Source organism: Amblyomma americanum, chromosome 1 (assembly GCF_052857255.1).
Source record: "Amblyomma americanum isolate KBUSLIRL-KWMA chromosome 1, ASM5285725v1, whole genome shotgun sequence".
NCBI classification, from domain to species: domain Eukaryota; kingdom Metazoa; phylum Arthropoda; class Arachnida; order Ixodida; family Ixodidae; genus Amblyomma; species Amblyomma americanum.
Window position 1 is genome coordinate 388,540,689 of NC_135497.1, and position 11,853 is coordinate 388,552,541.

An 11,853-nucleotide genomic window follows, 5' to 3' on the forward strand; every position below is an offset into this window, starting at 1 on the left:
AAGAATTTAGAAGAGAGCACTACGACCCTACGCCCCCCCCCCCCCCCCCCAAGCACTGCGAGCGCGCCGACCACAGAATCACCTTCGAAGAGGTGAGTGTCTTGGCCGTGGAGCCTAATCAGTTCAAGAGGCGCCACGTCGAGTTGTGGCACATCCTGCTCACTAAGGCGACTGTAAATAGGACTCCGGGAACGCTCCCCTCTGTGTCTTAATGGACTTCGCCACGTGTTAGCAAAGGGAAAGCGAAGGCCGCTCCTGTTGCTGCTGGCTCGTATTTCAGTCACCGCTGAAGAAGGGACCGTGTTGGTCTCGGAACGTTGGGTTGAAAATAAATTATTCGTCGGTGTCAGTATTTATCAACTTTCGTTTCAAAACACAACTAGGCAGACTTTCGTCGAAGATGACCTCGTTTAAACCGTTCTACTGATGTTTAGGACAAACATAGAGATTAGCAGACGTTAGGGTATACTTGACCTTCTGAGAAGGTTAAAAAGACTACGTTGAAGAAAAAGATGTTCCGAAAGGTCCAGTAAACTTTCTCCCAAATACGGGATGAAACCGGGCCCAAAAAGTTTCCCTGTCAAGCACTCCCAGATGTCGCAGAATATTAAGGTCGGGAATTCTGGTGCCATCGTTTGGGAGCAGGGGGAACTATATACGCCAAAGACGTGAAAAGCAACAAACTATTACAACTCGGGGAGTCCGCATGTTACACTTTCCTTTCACACATTCCGATCAAGGCTGCTTTAGTTCAGCTAGGATCTCTGAATATATAGAATTAAAATACAAAAAATCTCCTATGGGCTCATAATTCGGCGCTCATTTTGAACTAACCTTCGAAGATTTCAAATTCTTTGCTTGTCTTTTCGAATTTTAAGTATCATGAGAGGTCTGAGTTAACGGAAACTCACTCTTACTTATCCGCAGGTAGCCGAGCACTCTGGTGGACAACAAACAACGTTTGCCCTCGGCAGTTCCAGCATATTACAATATGCTTCTGTAAGGACTCGTATAAGACACATTGCTTTGTGTCTCATACGTGATTGGCATCAATGTGTGCACTCAAAATATGATGTATTAAAAGTTTAAGCTGGTGACTACGCGCGCTGCAGTGACACTTCTCAATAGCGATGTACATGAGGCGCGGGGATGTGATCGAAATTTTCAGTGCTTGATTACACAAACCTTCTTTTAAGAAACCTTATTTAGCCTTTCGTTACATCAATAATTATTTTCACCTTCAGCACGAACGAAAGCCCAGGCCATGTTCTGTAGATACTTCTTCATTTTTCTATTTCAAACTGGTGGCTGCCGGTCATGCGGTCAGGGCCCGCAGCTAGCAAGCAATATATGTTGCCTGCTCTGGTATCAAAACCAGTTGGGGCCTTGGGCAAAGTATTTTAACTTAGAATACTGCAGCCCTCTTTGTAGAGCCATTACAGGAGAGGAATGACCAAGAAAATAGAAAACAAGGATTTCAGGCACCGACATTACAGCATTACAAAACATGCTCAAAGCACCAACATGGAAACAGCAGCGATTAACAAATAACATTGGTGAAATTACTAATGTAGATACAAGAAATTCCTACTTCTCTCGTTGCCCGTACTACACTGCCAAAAAACGTTTTAATTCTTCGACATTTTGTGCTGAGACAATGCCGTCTGGAAGGCAATTCCAGAAATTAATACAAGAAGGATAGAAGGAGTTTTGGAAGCCACCTAAGCGTGCAGGTTGTATTGGGGCACTGTCTTGTATAGTGGCATCTATGCAGATGAGGTCAATTTGCTCGAGGGCATCCAAAGCTAACTAGAAATCATGAATCGTTTCCGTGAGTTTAGAACCATTAGGTAAAACACCCTGCAATCTATGTTCAGAAGTGGTTATTCGCCTCTGGGAAAAGAATGATATGTTTTTCTACTGCATGCTCTGTAACCTTACAAATCACAGAAGTGAGAGAAAGAGGGCAATAGTTGCTTACTTGAACTCAAACTAATGCAAAAATATTTGTTCCGGGATCAGGCACTAGTGGCAGCTCGAAGCCACGATATTCTGCAGGACCAAAGCCGCAAATGTTCGCCGATTCGCTTTTTGCTCCCGAGCTCTGAATTTCAGAATTCAGAAGCGGTCAGTCATCCTTCTTCATGGGTTCTTTCTATCTGTCGGCACTTGGAAGAAGCTTCCAAGGCAAGCATCGGGTTATAAGTTGAAATTTATTTGTCTACACCACCAGCCAAATTTTTCTATCCGTCCAAAAAACTCGATTAAATAGCGTTACAAAACAAAGAACGCCAGTCGGGTCCGAGGTCCAGCCCCGGGTGGCACCGCCTGCCCCCCGGCAGTGTTCCTTCTTTCCCTTGGAGATCGTCGTGACTCACTATTGCCCACACACTCTCGCCGCTCTGGTGGCGCCATCACACAGCTGGGCCTTATCAGCGGGTCTTCCAATTCTTTGAAGAATGAAGCTGCCGTCTCCACCAAGGTCGGGCGCGAACCTTCGCGTACCGCACCCGCGCAAGGGCGTCAGTGCCGTTGATCTAACTGAACTCGCTGCACGGCGCCACCCGGGAGTGCCACAACCGCCAAGCCAGCGGCCTTCACGCATTAAGCCCCGATCCGTGCCCCGCCCGGCACACGGGGAGGGGTCACCGAACTGCGCCACACCAGCGCTAATACCTTTAGACTCCGACGACGACTCACCGCTGTACACTTGCCGCCACCATGCACGTGCAGATGGCTCATCGCTGCACCTTCGCTCGCACGAACTAGTCTAGCCGCCACGAACTCTGCTGTCCGGCCGTACCCGAGGGGGAACGTTCTTCCATTGTACCAAGGCTGGCTCGAGGAAACCGCTCGTCTCCGCTCCTCAGGCCACCTTGCGGCAGGCGTCGAGCGAAACACTGTATGTTGTATATAGTAATAGCAGCTATTCCTAACAAAAGTATTGAAAAAATGTATTGCCACTCCTAAATGAGAGAGCGAGAGCAAAACAGAAGGACAGAAAGGCAGGGCGGTTAACCAGGCGATGCCGAGAACGCTACCCTGCACATGAGGAGGGGAACAAATTGATAAAAAGGAAAGAAAGAGCGGCAGGGGGGATTGTAGAGGAGAAGGGGCAGCACGCTACACAAATTTCGAAATTATCGCTTTCTCTACCGGGTTCGATTATTTCTCTACATTATTCACAAGTATCAATAAAGAAATATTACAGAAGTATTTGCTGCTGCCTAAGCATCCCGCTCAGTAAACATGAAAACGTGAGCGTAAAATAAGCACTGTAACAATTTGCGAAATAACAAGTTCGGAATGTCGTATTGTGCTCCAATACCAAAGAAAACATGAGACGTTAAGTCAGATGAACTAAAACGATCTTCAAAAATTACTACATTATTCAGTTTTAGAACACGATATAAATATCAAAAACACCATATCCAGAAAGAGCCCAGCACTCTTTTTTTTTTCATGAAACAGACTACGCCTTTCAACAGCCAGGTCCTTGTGTGCATTTGATAGGCTGTCCTTTTCAATTTACTGATGTATTTGCAACTTTTTTTCTATCTTAGTGTATTAGTTGCATTTCTGTGATCTCTCTCGATTATCATACGATTTAGTTCGATTGGCAGTACTTGAACACAAGCTTCTGGGCACGATTGTCGGCCACACCTAGGGCAGCTTGTTGTATAAGGAAAGGTTCCTGCTCGCAGAAAAGAGGGCCCTGCTTATGTTCGAAAGAAACCTTGTAGACTTCCGGCAGTTCACTTTCCCTCGCTTTCTGTGGTGTACGTCCTTAGGGACACGACAACGCTCGATGGCGCAGGCGCTACTTGATACTCTCTAAAGCTTTTTTCACGTACTTTTCACGCCAACCGGCTATCTATATTTGCCTGCAGTACGTCTGTGTTATCCTCGAGAGCGATAAAACAAAGTCTAAGCTTAATAGCGGACTACAACACCAATATCAGTATTTTATAGCTCTGCAGAACGCCATTATGCTGAGTTGTGCCCCACCTGTAGGTTGTCGCTAAAATATTTTTTCGCGCAAACAAGAGAAGGCAATATTTCTAAACTTTTAAGAAGTGAACACGAATAACAAATTGCAAAAAAATGGAGGACGCTTAAGCTTCGTATTTAAGAGTGAGACGCGACAGCGTGTCGCAGCGTAGCCGAAGAGTACACGGAACGCCATCGCCCGTTCGGCGCGACGCGTGGCCCGTTGGACAATTTAAGGAAAGGACGCCTGTCTCATATATCTCGGCGGACACCCGAACCGGGCCGTAAGGGAAGAAAAATGAAATGAACAATAGCTTTTAAAGAAAGGAAATGACGTCTGTCTCATTTCTCGCTGGACACGCGGATCGCGCCCCAAAGGAAGGAAAAATCGATCGACCGATCGATCAGTCGATCAACCGGTCAATAAATCAATTATTTAAATATTTCATTATCAATCAATTGCTTAATTATGCAATTGAACAATTAATCGATCGATCAATCAACCCATCGATCAATCAAACAATCAATCATTCAATCATTAACGCTGTCGCGTTAAAATCCGTTCCCTTGCGGCTCGGTTCACAATTGCTTTTAAAGAAAGGAAATGACGCCTGTCTCATTTCTCGCTGGACACCCGGATCGCGCCGTAAGGGAAGGAAAAATCGACCGATCGATCGATCGATCAATCAATCGGTCAATCAATCAATCACTAGATCAATTATTTAATGAATTAATTATCAATCAAGTGGTTAATTATTCGATCGAACGATCAATAAATTGATCGACAAATCAGCCCATCGATCAATCAAACAATCAATCATTCAATCCTTAACGCTGTCGCGTTAAAATCCGCTCCCTTAGGGCACGTTTTTATGGAGAAAAAACGCTAAGGCGCCCGTGTGCTGTGCGATGTCAGTGCACGTTAAAGATCCCCAGATGGTCGAAATTATTCCGGAGCCATCCACTACGGCACCTCTCTCTTCCTTATTTCACTCCCTCCTTTACCCTTCCCTTACGGCGCGGTTCAGGTGTCCAACGATGTATGAGACAGATACTGCGCCATTTCCTTTCCCCCAAAAACCAATTATTATTATTATTAGGGCGCGGTTCAGGTGTCCACCAAGATGCGCCATTTTTCGCTCACGGCCAATGACGCCGACGACACCGGCTTTTCTGCGACACGAGCTTGTTAACGCTGCCGCGTTAATAAATGCTTACATTCAGCCAGGACGCTTGCTCGCTCGTGGCGCACCCTACCAAAAACTGATATGCCGTCACGTGCCACCTTAGCACACGTGGATGAAAAATATCAATGCACGCCCGGGAAAAAAAGCCACAACGGCAAACACGGTAAAAAAATATCACAATAGTGGTACTTTTAGCTGTAAAAACTGTCGTCTCTTAATGAGATAAGCGGGGCAATCGCGTCTAAGACCAAATGTAGTTGATAGCCTCAAGCCTGTACGCGATTGCAATACGATAAAAACTGCTGGTAGCATTTCAGCACAATCAATGTTGTAGTGCAGCACTTATAAAGGAAAGCAATATTCCAGCAGTGAATCATAATCAAAGAAGTGTTGGCTGCCAATGTGATCATGAATTATACGACCCAGTTTATGTTGTACTCTATTTTTTTGTGCGACGTTGCAGCCGAAATATAACTGGAAATTACAGATGCAAATTCAAGGCGCGGTCTTGCAAAGATGAATAACAAGTACATTACGCATACATAATCTTCGGCCTTTTGTAAAGCATTAAACAACATAAAGTACACAAAACGAGTGAGACACAATAACAGAAATTTGGGCACGAGAAAAAAGTTGGTGGTCCAATGTGAAGCCAAGATGCGAACGCATGAAATTTGATTGGTTTTATCTGATATTTAAAAAAAATATAGCTATTGTGCTTGCCCGTGACAAACATAACTTGCGTATTTTCCAAATTCAGTGCAAGATGTTTTATTTTCCACCATTCGTCCACAATACAAATATATACTCTGAAAAGCAAACATTCAGCATGATTTCTGACCTGCCCAAACTCCTTTACGTCTCCAGCGTACATTAGAGTGATTTAATTTTTAATTGCCACGACTAAATTATTAAAAAAGCAATAAATAAAGCCAAGGTTAGAACACTGGGGACCTTCAGAGCAACTGATGTACGGCTGAGATAATGTGTCCACAACGCGAAGTATGTTTTACGACTTCGCAGGTAGCCGTCAAACCACTGACAGTACTTGTTACGCAGGCAGTACGTTTGCAGTTTAAGTCACCCGCCGCGGTGGCTCAGTGGTTAGGGCGCTCGACTACTGATCCGGAGTTCCCGGGTTCGAACCCGGCCGCGGCGGCTGCGTTTTTATGGAGGAAAAACGCTAAGGCACCCGTGTGCTGTGCGATGTCAGTGCACGTTAAAGATCCCCAGGTGGTCGAAATTATTCCGGAGCCCTCCACTACGGCACCTCTTTCTTCCTTTGTTATTTCACACCCTCCTTTATCCCTTCCCTTACGGCGCGGTTCAGGTGTCCAACGATATATGAGACAGACACTGCGCCACTTCCTTTCCCCAAAAACCAATTATTATTATTATTATTATTATTATTATTATTATTATTATTATTATTATTATTATTATTATTATTATTATTAGTTTAAGTAACAACAGATCTTGAGCAACTCGAACAAAGTCTTTCGCTAAAATCACAATAAATGACGTCTTTTGGAATTAATCATCAAGCACACGCTGGCATAATTCGAAAAAAACAGCACAGGTTGGTCTCTATTAGAGTCCCCTTAAAGAATTTGGGCTAAATTGGATTAAGCTTACTTTTTAATTTTTTGTTTTTAATACCCTCAGAGCCCGAGCCGACCATTACAGAGGAGATGGGGTACGCAACATATTAAACATATTACAGGAAGAAGAGAGAACACAGACACAAATACAATGGTTTCAATCTAAAATGGTTGTACAGAGTACAAATCTGGGCAACTCGGTACACGAGAATCAGCTGTCAGAACATTTAAACAAATCAATATCTGTCATTGAGACTGGCGCCTCAAGAAGGTGGCCCCCGTCCTGAAATGAGAGAGACAGGAATGAATGAAAAATACCATGGGTGTGCAATGTAAGTGATCCAACTTTATGACTGTCGTCCAGGCGACGTGATGTGTGTACGTGGGTCGCTGGAGCAAGAGATCGCGAAGCGTTTTTTGATACTTTATTTTATAGTATAAGCGTAGCCGCAGAATTTCCCCACGCAGTGACAGTAGAGGAAAATGCGAAATAGTTTTCATATTAGTGATGCTGGCAGTGCGATGATAATAGTTAAGAATGTAACCAGTAGACCGATTCTAGATAGCTTCAATGGAGGTTACTAAAAAATCAAGGCCAGAGCCTTATATATAGGCCGCATACTTGAAAGTAACGAGAATACGGTTACTACCCATCGGAATCCCAAGCTTCAGTCTTGTTATCGCAGTTACTAAAAAATCAAGGCCAGAGCCTCATATATAGGCCGCATACTTGAAAGTAACGAGAATACGGTTACTACCCATCGGAATTCCCAGCTTCAGTCTTGTTATCGCAGAGATTACTTGAGCTATCGTCACTGAAAAAAAATTGAAAATTTGTTTTTGGGGAAATGAAATGGCGCCGTATCTGTCTCACATATCGGCGGACACCTGGACCTCGCCGTAAGGGAAGGGATAAAGGAGGGAATGAAAATAGAAAGGAAGAACGAGGTGTCATAATGGAGGGCTCCGAAATAATTTCGACTACCTGGGGATCTTCAACGTGCTCTGACATCGCACAGCACACGGTCGCCTTTTGCGTTTCACTTCCATCGAAACGCGGCCGCGGCGGTCGGTTTCGAACCCGAAACCTCCGGATCAGTAGCCGAGCGCCCTACCAACTGCGTCACCGCAGCGGGTATCGTTACTGGCCTAGCAGCGATAATATCGAGGCTAGGAACCAGGGTGACCAATGGCGGATGAAGTGATGAATCTGATTTATTTTGAAAGCAAAAAATAGTGTGCAAAAATTCGAGTATCCGAGAGTGAAGGAGACGAATGCAGGCCAGTTTCTCCCCGCAGCAAAATCGTACTTGCGTTGGGCTTTTGATGGCCAGAAGCACCTTGTCTGTTTTCTGAGGCAGTGCTCTAGCTCACTGAAATACAATGTTGCTTTATAACTGTCCTGCATATACAATAGCGTTGATACCAATAGTCATTGCCAGTTTTCTTATCAATTAATAATATTGTGTAGAGTACCCAGGAAGAACTGTCGGTGTTGGTGCTGGCACTTTGATATAATAGGAGCTAAATGAAGCAAATACAAAGTAAATGTGGCGACTATGTAGAGCACAGATAAAGATACTGACATCAACACATAATAATAGTCAAATTCCGCAGGCAAGTGTAGTTATACTGCAGTGAGTACGCATATAAGCATGTGATTCCGGAAGCAGAAAGAAGTACGATCACAACGGAAAAGCAGCAGTGGCGAAGTATATACGTAACTCATTTAAACAAAGCGTAAAAAACAAGATAAGCATAAAATGCACAAAGTATCATATAATACAGCCTATAATGCAAGAAACAATGAGGATCTGAGAATTGGAACGGAATATTGGCGAACAGTATACATAACAGATTTAAACATACCATAAAATATGAGATAAGCTTATAATACAGCCGGGTGGGATATAATTCGACATACTGCGGAGGAATATCACACAGGACTACAAAACTAAAAGTAGTTTCTCCAAGAGTTTATGCAGTCTATAGTAGCAATGTTTCTTTGTCTGAAATTTTTGAAAGTCCAAACGAAACCAAGGTGTATAATGTGGCAGGCGAAAACGACGCATTGGCGCAATTTTGTCAATAGCACTAATAGAAATAGACGCGAAAGAGGAGATTCTTTAATTTAAATCCGAATTATTAAGCGCACTGGACTAGTCAAAATAACGTAGCCGCTCAGGCACCTTAAGGTAGTTTCCTTGACTGAAAACGTGCTTCAGTGTACGCCTGCTTTGCCAAATACTGCATGAATATTAAAAATATAGTAAAAAACAGGGGTGATAAACGTCTTCACGCACAAGGGCGTGACGACTATGGTGCAGGTTACTTGCACGAATATTTGCTAACGCAAGACTTGACTTCATTTGGTATGATTAGTTTGTATCTTTCGGAGGCAGAAATAGGAGCAAGAGAAAATGGCGAAATGTCTTGACTATGTCTCTTGTCCCGTAAACAGTATGGCAGAGCTGTCTTTTACTCACATTTCTGTAACATTTTTTCGCGTTAATAGCTGCTGGAATATTAATTTTAGTAAAATGCAGCAATGAAAGAAATAGTCGTTATCCGTGTAACTTCAGAAAAGGAAAGGCAACCAGCAAAATATAAACCGCAGATGCCCATAAAAATCCAAGAGATCAATAGTACAAAGGTGCAGTTATAATTAAGAACATGGTTCTTATGGCTTATGAACAACACATAGCAATTAAACAATACCAATTTAAAAAATCAATATTGTACTCCCTCAACATACTAACAAAAATAAAGATACAAGCGAATAAATTAGGAGCATTCCGTTATTTTCAAACAAAGCTTTAGCATTATCTAAATTTGGGCTTGTTGGCTCATATTTCTGAGTTGTACCACATCAGAAGAAAAGGAATATAAAACAGAAGGACACACAGAGGGATAACTTCCACCAGCTTTATTGGAAAACACAACTATTTATGCGTACCATAGTGCCGCGACACCAAAACGGCATGCGTGTATTCAACTATTTATGCATACCATAGTGCCGCGACACCAAAACGGCATGCGTGTATTCAACTATTTATGCGTACCATAGTGCCGCGACACCAAAACGGCATGCGTGTATTCAACTATTTATGCGTACCATAGTGCCGCGACACCAAAACGGCATGCGTGTATTCAAGTTTTTTTGGAGCACTTCTTAACGCCCATCCATCTTCCTAGTCTGGCTACCAGTTATAATTAAGAACGTGGTTGTTATAGCTTATGAACAACACATAGCAATTAAACAATACCAATTTAAAAAATCAATATTGTACTCCCCCAACATACTAACAAAAATAAAGATACAAGCGAATGAATTAGGAGCATTCTGTTATTTTCAAACAACAGAGCTTTAGAATTATCTAAAGTTGGGCTTGTTGGCTCATATTTCCAAGTTGTACCACATCAGAAGAAAAGGAATATAAAAGAGAAGGACACTCAAAGGGATAACTTCCACCAGCTTTATTGGAAAACACAACTATTTATGCGTACCAAAGTGCCACGACACTAAAACGGCATGCGTGTATTCGAGTTCTTTTGGAGCACTTCTTAACGCCTATCCATCTTCCTAGTCCGGCTACCAGTTATAATTAAGAACGTGGTTGTTATAACTTATGAACAACACATAGCAATAAAACAATACCAATTTAAAAAATCAATATTGTACTCCACCCACATACTAACAAAAATAAAGATACAAGCGAATAAATTAGGAGCACTCTGTTATTTTTAAACAGAGCTTTAGCATTTCGAAAGTTGGGCTTGTTGGCTCACATTTCCGAGTTGTACCACATCAGAAGAAAAGGAATATAAAAGAGAAGGACACACAGAGGGATAACTTCCACCAGCTTTATTGGAAAACACAACTATTTATGCGTACCAAAGTGCCGCGAGACCAAAACGGCATGCGTGTATTCGAGTTCTTTTGGAGCACTTCTTAACGCCCATCCATCTTCCTAGTCTGGCTACCAGTTATAATTAAGAACGTGGTTGTTATAGCTTATGAACAACACATAGCAATAAAACAATACCAATTTAAAAAATCAATATTGTACTCCCCCCACATACTAACAAAAATAAAGATACAAGCGAATAAATTAGGAGCATTCTGTTATTTTCAAACAACAGAGCTTTAGCATTATCGAAAGTTGGGCTCGTTGGCTCATATTTCCGAGTTGTACCACATCAGAAGAAAAGGAATATAAAAGAGAAGGACACACGAAAGTTGGGCTTGTTGGCTCATATTTGCGAGTTGTACCACATCAGAAGAAAAGGAATATAAAAGAGAAGGACACACAGAGGGATAACTTCCACCAGCTTTATTGGAAAACACAACTATTTATGCGTACCAAAGTGCCGCGAGACCAAAATGGCATGCGTGTATTCAAGTTCTTTTGGAGCACTTCTTAAAGCCCATCTATCTTCCTAGTCTGGCTACCAGTTCTTTTGGAGCACTTCTTAAAGCCCATCCATCTTCCTAGTCTGGCTACCAGTTATAATTAAGAACGTGGTTCTTATAGCTTATGAACAACACATAGCAATTAAATAAAACCAATTTAAAAAATCAATGTTGTACTCCCCCAACATACTAACAAAAATAAAGATACAAGCGAATGAATTAGGAGCATTCTGTTATTTTCAAACAACAGAGCTTTAGCATTATCTAAAGTTGGGCTTGTTGGCTCACATTTCCGAGTTTTACCACATCAGAAGAAAAGGAATATAAAAGAGAAGCACACACAGAGGGATAACTTCCACCAGCTTTATTGGAAAACACACAACTATCTATGCGTACCAAAGTGCCGCGAGACCAAAACGGCATGCGTGTATTCAAGTTCGTTTGGAGCACTTCTTAAAGCCCATCCATCTTCCTAGTCTGGTTACCTTTTACACCTCGACAATTTCTTGTGTACGCTTGTACTTACTCTTTCAGACTAAAAAAAAACATGCCGAGAAGCGGCCGAAATCTTTGACATGCGTTGTAAAGTTTTACCAGCTGTTCGTCTTGTTCTTTCTTATTTTTACATTGCGATTATGCTCACAAAGTCGGTTTTAAGACT

The 11,853-nt window shown here is 42.5% G+C and overlaps 1 non-coding gene across 1 annotated transcript; it reads left to right on the plus strand.

Annotated features, from left to right (window-relative positions):
- Positions 1-6,263: 6,263 nt before the first annotated feature.
- On the plus strand, positions 6,264-6,335 carry TRNAS-ACU (transfer RNA serine (anticodon ACU)). Its single transcript has one exon. It is a non-coding gene; the product is annotated as a tRNA-Ser (tRNA).
- Positions 6,336-11,853: the final 5,518 nt, after the last annotated feature.